Source organism: Neovison vison, chromosome X (assembly GCF_020171115.1).
Source record: "Neovison vison isolate M4711 chromosome X, ASM_NN_V1, whole genome shotgun sequence".
NCBI lineage: Eukaryota > Metazoa > Chordata > Mammalia > Carnivora > Mustelidae > Neogale > Neogale vison.
This window is the reverse complement of record NC_058105.1, coordinates 86,692,806-86,711,572: the sequence shown is the minus strand read 5'-3', so window position 1 is coordinate 86,711,572 and position 18,767 is coordinate 86,692,806. Positions and strand designations below refer to the sequence as shown.

At 40.4% G+C, this 18,767-nt stretch overlaps 1 protein-coding gene across 6 annotated transcripts in view; it reads left to right on the top strand.

The window, feature by feature from the left end:
- MAGED1 (MAGE family member D1) overlaps positions 1-18,767 on the top strand; it is a 72,144-nt gene that overhangs the window by 27,969 nt on the left and 25,408 nt on the right. The window contains exon 1 of one of the 6 annotated variants that reach the window (XM_044235913.1): positions 4,653-4,705. The exons of the other annotated variants lie outside the window; for them this stretch is intronic. The gene's annotated coding sequence lies outside the window, so the exon portion shown is untranslated. Of the gene's footprint in view, positions 1-4,652; positions 4,706-18,767 lie in introns of those variants that run through there. 6 annotated transcript variants of the gene reach the window in all.

Below are 18,767 nucleotides of genomic sequence, written 5' to 3'. Positions count from 1 at the left end.
GAAGGACTTGTTCCACTATATCTTCTAGACTTCTTTCTTTCTCCTCCCCTTCAGGGATTCCAAAAATTCTGACGTTGGAACGCTTCATGGCATCATTTATTTCCCTGATTCTGCTTTCGTGGGATCTAAGCTGTTTGTTCCAGGCTTCCTTCTGATCCTTTCTCTCTATCTGTTTGTCTTCCAGATCACTAATTCTATCTTCTGTCTCAGTTACCCTAGCTTTGAGAGAGTTTAGATTAGATTGGAACTCATTGAGAGCATTGTGAACCTCCTTCCTGGTAGCTTTAAGCTCCGCCCTAACATTGTGAACATCCAGTCTGGTTGCTTTCAGTTCGGCCCTAATCAATTCTGTTTGGTCATCCATGGCTTTCTCCAACCTAGCTATTGCCTGGATAATTGTTAGCCTGAATTCTCTCTTCGACATATTGTGTATGTTGATAGCCTTTAGCTCTGTTGCAGAAGGTCCATCCTCTGTATTTTTCTTCTGTTGGGCATCCCTCCTCCTAGTCATTTTGGTGGGAGATGCCTGAACAGATGTAGCCGGATGTATCAACTCTAGTGCAGTCAAGGTGCTCCCTGGAACACTTCTGAGCAATCAGGATTCTCCACCCAAACAAGAGACAAATGGAAAGAAAAAGTAAAAGAAAAAAAAAGAAAAGAAGAAAAAGAAAAAGAAAAAAGGAGAGAGAGAGAGAGAGACAGGAAAGAAAGGGAAGATGAAAAAAAGAAAGTTCTGCCCAGATGGACCCCAAGGCAAGATTTATGAAGTAGACAAAGAAAAAGAGATAAAATGACTGATACAAGTATATGAGAAGAGAAAAAAATATATATATGCATATAAAGAAAGTACCTCGTTAAAAAGAACCACAAGTGTAAAATTTATATGCTGTCAGGACACAAAAAATACAGAAACAGTGGTGGAAGAAGATGGGAGAGTTCTTATAAATTCTCAGTGTGTGCGAGGAAGGTTGTTTTGATTCTTCCTGGATGTATCTTGATATCTTTGTTAAAGGACTCAACTTTCCTAAGATAAAGGGGATTAAAAATTGGTTTACCTATAGGAGTAGTATTGATTGGGGAAAGGGGATTACTTTGAAGTTTAACTCTATATGAATATCAAAGGATAAAAATAAAAAGTAATAAACTAGACTAAACTAAACTAAAATTTTAAAAAAGGAATTCAAAAAATAAAAATGCAAAAGAAAAACATAGGTATATGTATCAAAAAGTTCAGGTTAGAAAGGTATTATGGGATTTGATGTACTGTACAACTCGTTGTGATGGTAAATATGTTTAAAAAAATTACCTATGTCTAAAAAATATATATATATATGAACCGGAATAGTGGGAACAAGTGAACAATACAGGTTTTCCTATGAAGTAGTGGTTGTTCTCTTGTAGTCCTTTTTTTTTTTTTTTTCCTTTCTTGGTTTGTTTTCTGGGGGAGGGCCTGCCATGTGGGTTGTCAGTCAATGATGTTTCCTGAGTTAAGCCCTCCTGCCCCCCTCAAGGGGGTGGGCTCTGAGGAAACTGGCTTTTTTTCAGGCTTTTGTTCTCTGGCGGTTTTTATGCTTTTTCACTTTTTTTTCTCTCACCTTGACCGCCTTTGATGGTTTTTGTAGTATTAGAGGAAATCAAACCGCACCCTGATCTCCGTCTCAGAGAGAAGCCTCAGTCTTGGTGCAGAAGCTGAATAAGTTCCCCCTTGGCCGCTGGCAGAGCAGGTTCCAAGTTGCAGGCCCTGGGGGCGCAGGATCTTTTGCTTGTACCCAAAGCCAAGGCAGTGGTGGCTATCTGGGAGCTCCTGACGGCCAGAGAGGTTCCAAGCAGCAATCGCACACTGAGATTTTGCCCCTGGCCGGGGCAGGGAGTGCCCGGCTTGCGCGCACCTCTTTTCAGAGGGGGCTATGAGTCGGGCGCGCGTCTCAGGCCCTGAGAACGGGGCGCTGGTCCGTAGCCCCCGGCTGGGCTTTTGCGCACCTCTGTCAGGGGAAGAGTTTCGGGAGCGCAGCTTAGGCTTTGAAACAATGGCGCGGGTCAAAGTGCGCCGGCCGGGCCTTTGTAACTCAGGGGAGCATGAGGGACATGCGCGCGTATCTCAAGTTTTGTGGTAGGGCTGAGGTAGAGTTTAGTGATTTATAAGTCTTATATAGTACCCATGCTCATTGCATCACATGCCCTCCTTAATGTCCATTGCCCAGGGATGGAGTAACTGGGTAACAGAGGTATGGTTTATAGGACCATAACTCTGCGAAGGTTTTAGAATTTGTGAGACACTAGAAAATTTCCAGTGGGGAGAAACCCTACATGTATGATTAATGTCTAAAAGCCTTTTGTTGGTGTTCAAGGTTGATGCCTCAGAGTACTCATAGTAGAGAGAAACCGTGTGAAGGTAATGAATATAGAAATTTTTTGTCATGATGCTGAGTTTATTTGACATCTGAGGATTCACACCTGAGAATTTATTAATTCATATGGCTATGAAAACATGAGGAGTCCTCAGGCCGAATTTAATTCTCTTTCAACACCGGAGATTTCATAGGGTAGGAAAACTTTCCCAGTGTGAGAGAAATTACAGTGGGTAATCAAGCTTTTTCAATCATATGAAAATGCAGGGAGAAACTCTTTGAATGTATTGACTATGGGAAAGACTTGACGACAAGCTCAGACTTAAAAAACTTTTTTTTTAATTTTTACTTTTTAAAAAAGATTTTATTTATTTATTTGACAGAGATGCGGTGGAGTGGGGGTGAGAGAACAAGCAGGGGGAGCAGCAAAAGGAGAGAGAGAAGCAGGCTCTCTGCTGAGCAGGGAGCCTGATGCAGGGCTTGATCCTAGTACCCTAGGATCGTGACCTGAGTTGAAGGCAGACATTTAACCAACTGAACCACCCAGGCAATCCCAGACTTTTCTTTTAATGTAAGAGGGCTCATAGGGGAGGAGAGCTCTATGTTTGCAATGCCTTTGGGAAGACTTGCAGATCCAGCTCAAACCTTGCTAAGTATGAAAGAATTGACAGTGCAGAGAAACCTTATGGTGTGTACTAAATGTGGGGAAGGGATTTTGGTGATAATCAGTCCTTATGGAACATCAGAAAACTTAAAATGGAGATAGACGAAGATCCTTGTTTATCATCTGTCAATTCATTGTGGAGGAAACTGTACCTGTAATGAATAAGCCTTCATTTAGAGGCTGTTTTATCTATCGTCAAGTAATTCATAAGGACGGGATCTTCTGTGTTTATAAAAAATGTGAGTATGCTTTCAGCAGGATTTAGTTTTTGGTGGGTCCATAGTGGAGAACAATCTTTCAGGTATAGTGAATGTAGAAAGGCCTTCAGTTTTATTTGAAAGATTTTATTTATTTATTGGAGAGAGAATGAGAATACAGACAGGGGGAGAGGCAGAGAGAGAAGCAGAATCCCCATTGAGCAGATAGCCTGATGCAGGGCTCCATCTCTGGACGCTGCTGCGATCATGACTTGAGCCACCCATGCATTCTGAAATGGCCTTCAGTTTGAAGTATAATTGTATTCAGCATTAGACAGTACAGGTATCTTACTGATGTAATGATGTGGGAAGGTCTTTGTTAGAAAATCAGATTGTGGTAGAAATGAAAAAAAAAGATTCATAATAAAAGTTGATTAAAATACACTCGTTCCATATAATTATACACCTACCATGTGCCAAGCAGTGTAAGAACGTTATGTAGTTTGTTTAATCATTTAGCTCTTCCAACAAGCATTTGATATAGGAATTCTTATTCTTGTTTTACATGTGAAGAAACTGAAGAAATGAGATGGAAGAATTTTCCTAAGGTCACATAGCTATCACTGGAAGAGCCAGGATTTGAATCCTACATAATTTAATTGTTAGGGGTTTGTAATGGCGATGTGTATATTTTCAGAGATGTGTTAGCCTTTATTCATCATTAAGGGATTAATTCTGGAAATTGGAATTCACTCTTTAGTGCAGTGAGTTTTGGAAGCCCTTAAGTCAGTTTTAGAATCTGGTAGATGGTCCCAGAAATTCCACATTGGGCTCCATAAAATGGACTAAGAGTTCCCTAACTCCCTTTGAATAGGGATTACCTCTAATTTTAGAGGATTTCACTCATAACAAAATTCGGTTCTCATATGTCCATCCTGTAACCACTTCTCATGGTTTACGCAATTTGGCGTAGTGTAGAGAGCACAGACTCTGAGATTAACTAGGACAGCTTCATCATCAGGAAGTAAGGGAGAGCTGTCCAATTCTAAGAAAGACTGAGTAGGAATGGAAGACAGACAGATGTACCAGGAGCTTTAGAAACAGAGCCAGGTCATTTTAAGAATTATAACTAGATGAGCCAAAATAAACAGAATCTAGTCCATAAGAAATAAGGAAACTAGGGTATATGCTATGATTTTCTTGAGTGGGTATAGATAAAGGTTGCTTGTTTGTTACCCAGTATTCAGAGGAACCACTACTTGAAATTGCCATAGGAATATTCAATTTTCTAGCGCTCAAAAATCAGTGTGAGTGATATTAGAGTGAGATTTTTGGGATTTGGAAAAAATGCTCCAGTAGGTTGTTTTTCACTTGAGAAAAAGGTTTTTTTAGTCTTTACTGTTCTTTTCCAGGGGGTCTGGATGCAGAAGAAATGAAGGTGATAAATTGATCCATTGTTTCTCCAAGTGTGATAGGCCTGTTACCTGGTCTTTCAGGTATAGCACTTTGCTTGTTACCAGATTTCTGATCCTTAGAGATGAATATTTTCTGAATGAATTGACAAAACTGAAGTATAAATCAGAATGTCAATATATGGGATTTTGTCTTCTCTGATAACAAGATGTCTCTCCAATGGGCAGTGCTGGATGCACATGAACAGAATTTACCTCACAATGCTGATTTTTGTTACAACATTCCTTTGTTACATGTGCCATTGCTGTAGTCTTACTGTTGCAAATGTTGTTCAGGAGATACTCTGCCTAATCCCATATTAATTCTCTTAGATCAACTCTGATAATTATTGAGGCACATCATTGTGGCAGCCCATGCTCTAGGAGAAGAAATAAATTGTATATGTCATGCCAATTCCAACTGATTGAAATAGGTTTTCATAGTATGCTGTCTTGAGAACGAGTCTGAGGTCCAGGGAAACAATATTGGGGATGATTACTAATGTCTGCCATAGATGTGAGTTTGGTGTCAGACTGGCCTCATATATTATATCCTCATGATGATTCTTAGTCATTCAGAAACATTTGTTAAACATCTTCTCTATACCAGGCACTGTGATAGATACTTTGAGTAGAGATGTAAGACACGCTTCTCTGCTCCCAAAGGAGCTAATACTAGTAGAAGAGACATGTAAACAAATATACACAGCAGACTCTTACACATGTTTGACAAAAAAAAAATACATATAGAGTACATTAGAGACACAAAGGTGAAAATAGTTAATTTCAGTGAGTGGGAGAGGGTTACAGAAAGAAATTAATGCTTAAGTTAAATAATGAAGGTGTGTAGATGTTACCAGTGTTAACTGCTGGGGCTAAGGAATAACAGAGGGTCAGTCATTCCAAGCAGTGGTGGTATGAGCAAAGATACATCATTTGAAATAACTCTGTGTTTACAGTATGTTTATGGTATATTTAAGAAGCTAAGTGTAGTTGGAACATAGAGAGTGAGAGAGGGTGTGATGAAAAGGAGACTGGTTAGATCAGGGAGAGCCTTGAGTGCTAAACAAATAACAGTGGGGAGATATTTGGAGATTTTAATCACAGGATTAACAGGATCAGATTTGCATTTTAGAACTATCTAGTCAATGAGAGTATAATGGATAGACTGGAAAAGCAGAATGGGGTACAGGAAGACCAATTCAGAGGCTATTACAGAAGAGTAGAGTTGTTAAAACCCGAGTTAAGGCAGTGGGAAGGAAATGAGAATACATACATGTGAGAAATTAAGAACTCAGTCACTGACTGAATATGGGGCAGAGGGTGAGAGCCAGTGGAGAAGAACAAATCTAGTGTGGTCCTCCATTTTCTTTATGCCATAGGTGGTTGAGATGTAAAAGCCATCCCATGGGGCAGGGGGGTGTCTGGGTGGCTCTGTCCGTTAATCATCTGCCTTCCGTTCAGGTCATGATCCCAGGTTTCTGGGATTGAGCCCTGCATTGGGCTACCTGACCATGGGGAGTCTGCTTCTCCCTCTCCCTCTGCCCCTCCTTCTCCCACTACTGTGTTCACTCTCTCTCTCAAATAAATCCTTAAAAAAAAAAAAAAAGCGCCATTCCATGAGCTGCATGGCTTAGAATGGAGAGTGGATTTGGCGGGGGGGTGGGGGGTGTGTGGCGGGAGGATGATGAGTTCAGTATTGAACATGCAAAGTCTCAAGCACCTTCAGATGTCCAAGAGGAATTATCCAGTAGGTAGTCAGGAATTGATTAAGCTGCCATTAAGGAAGTAAGATTATAGATTGATTTGGAAGTTATTAAGCATAGAGGTGGTGGTTTTAAGGTATGAATGGGACTGCTCCAGGGGAGTGTATGGAGTGAGGGAATAAAAGGTGAGCACAGGGGCGCCTGGGTGGCTCAGTGGGTTAAGCCGCTGCCTTCGGCTCGGGTCATGATCTCAGGGTCCTGGGATCGAGTCCCGCATCGGGCTCTCTGCTCAGCGGGGAGCCTGCTTCCTCCTCTCTCTCTCTCTGCCTGCCTCTCTGCCTACTTGTGGTCTCTCTCTGTCAAATAGATAGGTAAATAATCTTAAAAAACAAAAAAGGCGCGCGCAGGAGAGCAGGGCAGAATCCCTGAAACAAGCATTTTAAGGGAGGGCAAAAGCAAGCTGAGAAAGAGATGCAGGAAAAGTAGGAGGGGGACCAGAGGAACTATTACATTCTAGTTGTGCCCTCTTGTGGTGGTCCAAGCTTCTTTCCCAGAATAAATCTTCCCTTTCCTGTTTTTAGTCTCTAGGTTCCCTGGTTCCTGACTGATTTGGACCCCAAATTCCCAGTCACACGCTACCTGTAAGACTGGGGCTACCAAGCCCTCTGGCAGTCACTTCTCAAGTGTAAAACTTCTCTTTAACAATTTAAGAGCAATTTGGAGCACCTCCTTATGAAAGAGTTGCAAAAGAATAAAAAGCAAACATTGGGGGCCCCTCAGTTTCTACATTTACGTGTACCCTACCTCTTTTGATCTATTCTGTTGGCCATATTAATTTCAGCAATTCCCAGGTCTCATCACATCTCTTTCCTTTATAATTAAATGGCTCCAGTCGTAACTAAAACATTTTATTTTGTATTTTTATTATATATATATATATATATATATTATAATAACATAATATATATTATTTATTATAGTAAGACCTATATATGGCTTAAAAACCAAATAGTAACAAAAAATAGTATTGTTTACCTTCACCTTTACCACCCACCAGGCTCAAATACCTGAAGTAGCCTGCTTTGAAATACATTGGCCATTTCTTTTGGTTTTTATCTCAGTAATGCTGAATAATATGGCTATACTGGCATAGCTTGGAGATACTCTGGGTTCAGTTCCAGACAACTGCAATAGTGAATATTGCAATAAAGTAAGTCAAATGAATTTTTTTGGTTTTGCATATAAAATTTGTGTTTACACTATACTGTAGTCCCTTAAGTGTACAGTAACATTATGTCTAAAAAAGCAACATACAGCCCTTAATTGAAAAATACTTTATTGCTAAAAAATGATGACCATCATATCATCTGAGCTTTCAGTGAGTTGTAATCACTGATCACAGATCACCATAACAAATATAATACTAAAAAAATATAAAATACTGTGAGAATTACCAAAATGTAGCACAGAGACACAAAATGAGCAAATGCTGTTGGAAAATTGGTACCAATAGATTTGCTCAATGCAGAGCTGCCACAAATCTTCAATTTGTTAAAAAAAAAAAAAAAAAAGGTGCAACAATCTGGGGCACCTGGATGGCTCAGTTGGTTAAGTGGTTTTTTTGGCTCAGGTCATGATCTCAGAGTCCAGGGATTCAGCCCCACGTTGGGCTCCCTGCTGACTGGAGAGCCTGCTTCTCCTTCTCCCTCTGCCCCTCTTGCCCCTCTCCCCGTTCTCTCTCTCTCTCTCTCGCTCACTTGCTCTTGCTATCTCTATCCCAAATAAATAAATAAAATCTTTTTTAAAAATGTAGCTATCTATGAAGCTTTATAAAGTGAAGTAAAATAAAACAAAATATGCCTGTATATTGCATTATTTCAGGTATTAGCTGCTGATTGCCCATTTATAGTAGATAAAAATTAAACTCTCTACCATTTTTCTTCTCCATCCCTTTAATATAATTATAGCATATATTTTGCTTAATGATAATGTTTATTAACATTGGGCAAACTACTAAAGAGATGAGTAGTTAATTGTGGTTACATTTCTCTTGTATACCTTTTTGTCATTTCTAGAGATAATAATTGCTTTTACCCTCCATTTTTTTTTGTTTTGTTTTTTTTTTGCTTTTTATTTTATTTATTTTATTTTATTTTTTTCCCAATTTATTTATTTTCAGAAAAACAGTATTCGTTATTTTTTCACCACACCCAGTGCTCCATGCAAGCTGTGCCCTCTATAATACCCACCACCTGGTACCCCAACCTCCCACCCCCCCGCCACTTCAAACCCCTCAGACTGTTTTTAAGAGTCCATAGTCTCTCATGGTTCACTTCCCCTTCCAATTTACCCAAATTCCCTACTACTCTCTAACGCCCCTTGTCCTCCATGCTATTGGTTATGCTCCACAAATGAGTGAAACCATATGATAATTGACTCTCTCTGCTTGACTTATTTCACTCAGCATAATCTCTTCCAGTCCCGTCCATGTTGCTACAAAAGTTGGATATTCGTCCTTTCTGATGGAGGCATAATACTCCATAGTGTATATGGACCACATCTTCCTTATCCATTCATCCGTTGAAGGGCATCTTGGTTCTTTCCATAGTTTGGCGACTGTGGCCATTGCTGCTATAAACATTGGGGTACAGATGGCCCTTCTTTTCACGACATCTGTGTCTTTGGGGTAAATACCCAGGAGTGCAATTGCAGGGTCGTAGGGAAGCTCTATTTTTAATTTCTTGAGGAATCTCCACACTGTTCTCCAAAGAGGCTGCACCAACTTGCATTCCCACCAACAGTGTAAGAGGGTTCCCCTTTCTCCACATCCTCTCCAACACATGTTGTTTCCTGTTTTGTTAATTTTGGCCATTCTAAATGGTGTAAGGTGATATCTCAATGTGGTTTTAATTTGAATCTCCCTGAGGGCTAATGATGATGAGCATTTTTTCATGTGTCTGATAGCCATTTGTATTTCTTGATTGGAGAAGTGTCTGTTCATATCTTCTGCCCATTTTTTGATGTGTTTGTCTGTTTCGTGTGGGTTGAGTTTGAGGAGTTCATTATAGATCCTGGATATCAACCTTTTGTCTGTACTGTCATTTGCAAATATCTTCTCCCATTCCGTGGGTTGCCTCTTTGTTTTTTTGACTGTTTCCTTTGCTGTGCAGAAGCTTTTGATTTTGATGAAGTCCCAGAAGTTTATTTTCGCTTTTGTTTCCTTTGCCTTTGGAGACGTATCTTGAAAGAAGTTGCTGTGGCTGATATCGAAGAGATTACTGCCTATGTTCTCCTCTAAGATTCTGATAGATTCCTGTCTCACGTTGAGGTCTTTTATCCATTTTGAGTTGATCTTTGTGTACGGTGTAAGAGAATGGTCGAGTTACATTCTTCTACATATAGCTGTCCAGTTTTCCCAGCGCCATTTATTGAAGAGACTGTCTTTTTTCCACTGTATATTTTTTCCTGTTTTGTCGAAGATTAATTGACCATAGAGTTGAGGGTCCATATCAGGGCTCTCTACTCTGTTCCACTGGTCTATGTGTCTGTTTTTATGCCAGTACCATGCTGTCTTGGTGATCACAGCTTTGTAATAAAGCTTGAAATCAGGTAAGGTGATGCCGCCAGCTTTATTTTTGTTTTTCAACATTTCCTTAGCGATTCGGGGTCTCTTCTGATTCCATACAAATTTTAGGATTATTTGCTCCAGCTCTTTGAAGAATGCCGGTGGAATTTTGATCGGAATGGCATTAAAAGTATAGATTGCTCTAGGCAGTATAGACATTTTAACAATGTTTATTCTTCCGATCCAAGAGCATGGAATGGTCTTCCATCTATTTGTGTCTTCTTCAATTTCTTTCATGAGTGTTCTATAGTTCCTCAAGTACAGATCCTTTACCTCTTTAGTTAGGTTTATTCCCAGGTATCTTATGGTTCTTGGTGCTATAGTAAATGGAATCGATTCTCTAATTTCCCTTTCTGTATTTTCATTGTTAGTGTATAAGAAAGCCACTGATTTCTGCACATTGACTTTGTATCCTGCCACGCTGCTGAATTGCTGTATGAGTTCTAGTAGTTTGGGGGTGGAGTCTTTTGGGTTTTCCATATAAAGAATCATGTCATCTGCGAAGAGAGAGAGTTTGACTTCTTCATTACCAATTTGGATACCTTTTATTTCTCTCTGTTGTCTGATTGCTGTTGCTAGGACTTCTAATACTATGTTGAACAAGAGTGGTGAAAGTGGGCATCCTTGTCTTGTTCCTGATCTCAACGGGAAGGCTGCAAGCTTTTTCCCATTGAGGATGATATTTGCTGTGGGTCTTTCATAGATAGATTTGATGAGGTTCAGGAATGTTCCCTCTATCCCTATACTTTGAAGCGTTTTAATCAGGAACGGATGTTGGATTTTGTCAAATGCTTTTTCTGCATCAATTGAGAGGACCATGTGGTTCTTCTCTCTTCTCATATTAATTTGTTGTATCACATTGATTGATTTGCGAATGTTGAACCATCCTTGTAGCCCAGGGATGAATCCCACCTGATCATGGTGGATAATCTTTTTAACGTGTTGTTGGATCCTGTTGGCTAGGATCTTGTTGAGAATCTTAGCATCCATATTCATCAGTGATATTGGTCTGAAATTCTCCTTTTTGGTATGGTCCTTGCCTGGTTTGGGGATCAGGGTAATGCTGGCTTCATAGAAAGAGTCTGGAAGTTTTCCTTCTGCTTCAATTTTTTGAAACAGCTTCAGGAGAATAGGTGTTATTTCTTCTTGGAAGGTTTGGTAGAATTCCCCAGGGAATCCGTCAGGTCCTGGGCTCTTGTTTTTTTGGGAGATTTTTGATCACTGCTTCAATCTCGTTATTAGATATCGGTCTATTCAGGTTGTCGATTTCTTCCTGGTTCAATTTTGGTAGTTTATATTTTTCCAGGAATGCATCCATTTCATCTAGGTTGCTAAGCTTATTGGCATATAACTGTCCGTAATAACTTCTGATGATTGTTTCTACTTCCTTGGTGTTAGTTGTGATCTCTCCCTTTTCATTCATAATTTTATGAATTTGGGATTTCTCTCTTTTCTTTTGGATTAGTGTAGCCAGTGGCTTATCGATCTTATTGATTCTTTCAAAAAACCAGCTTCTAGTTTCATTGATACGTTCTACTGTATCTCTGGTTTCTCCCTCATTGATCTCAGCTCTAATCTTGATGATTTCCCTTCTTATGTGTGGAGTTGGTTTGATTTGTTGTTGATCCTCCAGTTCTTTAAGGTGTAGAGACAGCTGGTGTGTTCTGGATTTTTCAATATTTTTGAGCAAGGCTTGGATGGCTATATATTTTCCCCTTAGGACCGCCTTTGCTGTATCCCATATGTTTTGGACCGAAGTGTCTTCATTCTCATTGGTTTCCATGAATTGTTTCAGTTCTTCTTTGATCTCCTGGTTGATCCAAGCATTCTTAAGCAAGATGGTCTTCAGGTGTTTGAGTTCCTTCTGAACTTTTCCTTGTGATTGAGCTCCAGTTTCAAAGCATTGTGATCTGAGAATATGCAGGGAATAATCTCAGTCTTTTGGTATCGGCTGAGTCCTGATTTGTGACCCAGTATGTGGTCTATTCTGGAGAAGGTTCCGTGTGCACTTGAGAAGAATGAGTATTCTGCTGTTTTAGGGTGGAATGTTCTGTATATATCTATGAGGTCCATCTGGTCCAATGCGTCGTTCAATGCTCTTGTTTCTTTATTGATTTTCTGTTTCGATGATCTGTCTAATTCTGAAAGAGGCGTGTTAAGATCACCTACGATTAGTGTATTCATATCAATATGACTCTTTATCTTGATTAACAGTTTTCTTAAGTAATTGGCTGCTCCCATATTGGGAGCATAGATATTTACAATTGTTAGATCATCTTGGTGGATAGTCCCTTTAAGGATTATGTAGTGTCCTTCTGTATCTCTGACTACAGTCTTTAGTTTGAAGTCTATTTTATCTGATATGAGAATCGCTACCCCAGCCTTCTTTTGAGTCCCATTGGCATGAAAGATGCTTCTCCACCCCTTCACTTTCAGTCTGCGTGTATCTTTAGGTTCAAAATGGGTCTCTTGTAGACAGCATATGGATGGGTCCTGTCGTTTTATCCGATCTGCAACCCTGTGCCGTTTTATGGATGCATTTAGGCCATTCACATTGAGAGTGATTATTGATAGATACGTTTTTATTGACATCGAGTTACCTTTGAAGTCTTTCTTTCTGTAGACTGTCTCTATATTTCTGTTCAATGCTATTCTTGGGATTTTTCCTCTTTTATAGAACCCCCCTTAATATTTCCTGCAGTATCGGCTTGGTGGTTGCATAGTCTTTTAAGTCTTGCCGGTCTTGGAAACTCTTTATCTCTCCATCCATTTTGAATGTCAGTCTTGCTGGATAAAGTATTCTTGGCTGCATATTCTTCTCATTTAGTGCCCTGAATATATCTTGCCAGCCTCTTCTGGCTTGCCAGGTCTCCGTGGACAGGTCTGACGTTATTCTGATGGGCTTCCCTCTGTAAGTAAGGAGCCTCTTTGCCCTGGCAGCTTTCAAGAGATTATACCTACAATTATAATTTCTCACTTTGACTATCAGGTGTCGTGATGTTTTTTTGGAGTGTATAATCTTGGGTGGAGACCGTTCAGCCTCTAGTACATGAACGCTGGTTTCATTCGCGAGATTCGGAAAGTTTTCATGAAGGACTTGTTCCATGACATCTTCTAGACTTCTTTCTTTCTCCTCGCCTTCAGGAATTCGAATAATTCTGACGTTGGAACGCTTCATGGCATCACTTATTTCCCTAATTCTGCTTTCGTGGGATCTAAGCTGTTTGTTCCAGGCTTCCTCCTGATCCTTTCTCTCTATCTGTTTGTCTTCCAGATCACTAATTCTATCTTCGGTCTCAGTTACCCTAGCTTTGAGAGAGTTTAGATTGGATTGGAACTCATTGAGAGCATTGTGGACCTCCTCCCTGGTAGCTTTAAGCTCCGCCCTAACATTGTGAACATCCTGTCTGGTCGCTTTCAGTTCGGCCCTAATCAATTCTGTTTGGTCATCCATGGCTTTCTCCAACCTAGCTATTGCCTGGATAATTGTTAGCCTGAATTCTCTTTCCGACATATTGTCTATGTTGATAGCCGTTAGCTCTATTGCGGAAGGTCCATCCTCTGTATTTTTCTTCTGTTGGGCATTCCTCCTCCTAGTCATTTTGGTGGGAGAAGACTGAACAGATGTAGCTGGATGTATCAACTCTGGTGTAGTCAAGGTGCACCCTGGAACACTTCCTGATCTCCGTCTCAGAGAGAAGCCTCAGTCTGGGTGCAGAAGCTGAATAAATTCCCCCTTGGACGCTGGCAGTGCAGGTTCCAAGTTAAAGACCCTGGGGGCGCAGGATCTTTCGCTCGTCCCCAAAGCCAAGGCAGTGGTGGCTGTCTGGGAGCTCCTGACCGCCAGAGAGGTTCCAAGCAGCGATCGCACACTGAGAATTTGCTGCCGGCCCGGGCTGAGAGTGCCCGGCTTGCGCGCACCTCTTTTCAGAGGCGGCTGTGTGTCGGGCGCGCGTCTGGGGCACTGAGAACGGGGCGCTGGTCCGTAAGCCGCAGGCTGGGCTTTTGAGCGCCTCTGTCCGGGGAAGAGTTTCGCGCGCGAGGCTTAGACTTTGAAACAATGGCCTGGGTCAAGAAGTGCCCCCGGGCCTTAGAAACCTAGGAGAGCTGGAGCGACGTGTGTGCGCATCTCAAGCTTTGTGGTAGGGCTAGCACGCGTTCTGCAGACCGGCACAGCTCCCATCCCCTCACAGGAGCCGGAACCCACGCGCTCTGGGGCGCGCTGGCGGCTTAGGGACCAGGAGCCGGTTTCTCAGCCGCACTCTCTCTGCCTCCTCGCCGGGGAGGCCGTCTGGGACCGGGGACTTAAGCCCCTGTCCCTAGCCGCCCCGATTCCCACAATTTGCCCCCACGATCATTTGCTCTTTTGGAGTGCTTTCAACCAGTCTCCGAGTTAATGCTGGTCCCCAGACGCAGGGCACTCTCGCTCGTATCGGGGTATTGCTTTCGCACCGGTCGCCTCTGGTGGCTCCCTCCCCCTTTTGTTTATCTTCCTTTATCAGTCCGCTGTTCCCATTCCGCTTTACCTGCTCACTGGCGTCTTCTGCCCCTGTAGAGATCCAGACGTGTATAATTCTGATCTCAGGCTGATTTCATGGGTGATCAGAGTTCTTTGGTAGGTAATCAGCTCACTTTGGGGTACCAGCTGAAAAGACGCCTCTTCCTAGTACCCCGCCATCTTGTCCCCCCCTCTACCCTCCATTTTTTAATATATTCCTATCCTTTCCATCAGATCTTTCAATTCTTATTTTTTTCTACATGTTCCCAAGTAAGTCAGAGTATCCAGAAATTTTTTTTTTTCTGGAAATCCCCTTCCTAGGGCCTTTTCTTCTGCTTCAGTCTGAATTATTTCTATTCCTGATTCCTGGAAGCTTTTAGGATTTCCACTTTATCACTGATTTCCGAAATTTCGTGATGATGTGTGACTATGGCATCTGTTGTGCTGGACACTTGGTAGACTCCTTCAGTTCATATTTAGGCTCTAGAAATTTTTATTATTTCTTTTTATAATTTGCAAGCTCCATAAGGACAGTGATTTTTATCTAATTTCTGTGTCCCCATTGCCTGAGGAATAATTATGCCTGGTACATGATAAGCACTTATTATTTGTTAAATGAATTGCTATTTACATTTAAAATAATATAAATAAAATAATATCAGTAAACCCACTAACCAGGACAAGTAAGAACATTGGTGGTACCTTAGTGCCCACCCTCACCATGTGCCCTTCTGGTCACACTCCTGTCTGTCTCCACCTAGAGATAGCACTACACTGGCTATTGTATTAATAATCCCCCTGGTTTTCTTATAGTTTTATCACCTGTACATTACAGGTGATACTGCAAACAACATTCTGTTTAATTTTGAAAAGAAAATGAAAAGCAAGCACAAATCTTGTTGCATGAGGAATGGGTGATTTGCCCTTGTTAGTCTGAAAACGGGTTCTGGGCGGAAGACTGACTTCACCTTCCCTGAAAATTTAATAAAGCCATTTCTGGGAAAATTAGCAAATGATATCATGAAGTTTGGTGTTAGGACGAAAGTCCTATGTCTACCTAATTTATTTTTTCTATTGTAGGTAATTTTTTCTTTATCTTTAAGCTTATAGGATATTTTCTTTATTATTTGAATTCAGAAATTTTGATCAGGGTATGCTTAAGTGTATCTTAAAATGGAAGCTCCATGAAGGCAGGGATTTTTGTCTGTTTTGTTCACTGATGTATCTTAAGTCCCTAGAAAAGTGCCAGATACATAATAGATCCTTATTAAATGTATTGGTTAAATGACTTGTATAAGCATACATTAATAAATGGATGGGTGAACGGATAGGTAAGTCAGTCTTGTCTGGAGTTCAGAGGGCCCTGAAAACTTCTGTCATTTATTTAATGTGGCCTCTCTTGCCCATGTCTCTTTTCTCCTTTAACTCCCCTATCTACCCATCCATATTCACGTGGTATGTTCCTAAGTATCTTGTCCTTCATTGACTCTATTACTTTATAATAATAGTAATTATTATTAAAGTGCTGTGTATAAATTTCTATAAATTTCTAGTCCGGTAACTCAAAGCTTATTGGTGACCCATCATTTTTCATTTTATTATTTAATTGGAACGTTTTAAAGCTTTGAACTTCCAGAAAATTTTTGATAAGTATGTGCTGAGCTTGACTTTTCTTACTTGTGCTTATTACTCTTTGGTCAAGTTTTCACATAATTTTATCCAACAGTTTTATTTTATTTCTCTTTGACTGCTGAGATATAATTTTGTTTGTTATTAGCTTCAATGTAGATTGGAAAAGGCACATTTGAGTCAGTACCTCTAGAATACCAACTATGTGTAAGTATGAAAAGTGTTCCTCTGCAAAAGTGGTCACATATGAATTCTAATCCTTACACTGATGTATTTCCAGAGAACAGTTGGCATTCCTTCACAACACTGATTGTTCCAGGGTAGAACTGAAAATTTCAATATTTGGGTCTAGTCACCTTGGACACAAATTGTTCTCTGAAATGGTGGTCTTTCAGTGAGAGCAGACAAACACAGTATTTAAGTTTGTATGCAGGGGCTCCAAAGCTGGCATGAAGCTAACTAGCAAAAAGAATGAGAACTAAAATGACTGTTGGATCCAAATTTTAGAGAGTTTTTAACAAGAGCATCCTATCAGACTAAATTCTAGTTTTTTATTAAAAGGTTTTTTACCCTATAAGGAATGGTTCACACTGATCTTCCTTTAATAAGGCTTCCGTAAATCTGGATGAATGGCCGAACCCCTTTCTAATATTCCATATAAAGGTTTGCCACCCCATTCCATGACAGAGCTCTTTTGGTTTTGCCATCCTAAGACTTAACAGTATAGCCAAGGAAGATCAATCCGGTTGGTGTCTACTCCCCACTACCCTGTTTAAGTAGTACTTATTACTGTATAATGGTAACTCTACTCCTTCAGATTCTGGACTCCCTAATCTAGAGGAATTGGGAGTTTAGGGGTGGTGACATACAGTTTCCTTGTTTAGACTTATTCTTAGTTGCTGCCAAGTGTTTGTCTTAAGTTCTAATCAAAATCAAATCTCACTTAAAAACTTACTTGTGTTCAAACAATAAAGCCAGTAAAGAATTGTCATGATTTCAATGGTGTGGTAATTTTAAGAGACTAATAAATAACACTTTGTCTTCCCTGCTTAGGTTCAGACCAGTTGAAATATAAATTCAGGAATCAGATAGATGGAGATCAAAATATCATCTTCATTACTGATACAGATGGTTGGAGAAGGCAGTTTTAGTGTGAACTTCCTAATGCTGGACCCCAGCTGAAAAACCAAGAGACTCCAGGCCAAAAGTGGGCCCCTTATTGAATAGCAAGGAGCTAGTCAGAATGCATGTTCTCCATAGGCATACAAACCCCTGGGAGAAAAGCAGAGAGCAAGGGCATGAGCCAAGCACATACAGATATGTCTTTCAAACATACTAGTCTTATAACTCATTCATTCTTCCGTGGTCAGAAAAGCAAGAGTGTTAGTCTACTTGAAGTCCTTCCACATGGAAATATGAGAAGTAAAGATTAAGTGTTCCGTCTAACACAGCTCAGTGATATATTCAGTATTGCTGCCATTTGCTTGAAGCTGTCTGTCTCTGCAGGACCAAAAATACCACAGTTTTGCTGTAACAAGAAAAGCTATTAGGATGTTTTGGGAAGTCTTTAAGTATAGTGCAAAGAGCTTAACTGCATAGACCATAATTAAAAATGGACACATCAGTGAAGTATTTAAAAACCTCATCTAAATGCTGTACTAAAACATGAAGAAATGCTTCTTAAAGGCAGATATACCAAAAGGAATCCATTCACAACTATTTACCAAATGGGAACATTAAGTATTGTACCTTTATACCTTCTGAGCATGATATGTTTCTCTACTTACTAGAGCTTTGAAATGAAGCTTCAGGTGAGAAATTTCTCTGTATTATCTGGGTGCATGTAATATCTTCATATTGGGGAAGTGTGTGGGTATGGGTGCGGAGAAGAGAAGGAAAGGGAAAAAAGAAAATGGGATTTCAGGGGATGGGCACCGTGTGTAAAATTGGATGATCTGGGCCATGTGTTTGATGCAGAGGTGGGAGAGTATTGAGTGACAGTAGGATAGTGGGAGTGATATGAACAAGCAAGGTATGTGATAATCATGACATTGGGGACAGTGAATAATGGGGGAGAATGGTCTGAAATCACTGAAAATGAAGGAGGTTCAGTGTGAATGATAGTGATAGGACAAGATCAGAATATATGTGATAATGGTAGTTATAGACATGATGTATGTCATACTGTGGAAGATGAGAATTGTGTGTGTGTGTGTGTGTGTGTGTGTGTGTGTGGTTATGTGCGAAAGTGAGGAGGGAGAGATAATGGTAAAGGACACAATGAAACAGTGGTATTATTATGTGTAAAAATGTGGATGGGTATTTCAAGTAATCATAGGAGGAAGTAGACAGTAGGTGGAATGAGGAAAGTTTAAGCTATAGTAGAAGATAGATTCGTAGTAGAAGTGATAGGGTTAGTGTTTGTATGTATATGGAATGCCGGGGGATATGAGAAGCATATCCACTTTTAGGAGCAGAGAGACGTGGTATGTGTGATAAGGGGGAGTAGAAAGTGTTATGATAATTTGGAGTGTGGATATCACAAATGTCTGAGTGAGGTTGTTGAATAAAGCATATGATGGGAAAATTGCAGTTTTGAATGTCATTGAGGAGTGGGAAAAGTATGTGGGTGGCAAATCTGAAAATGAG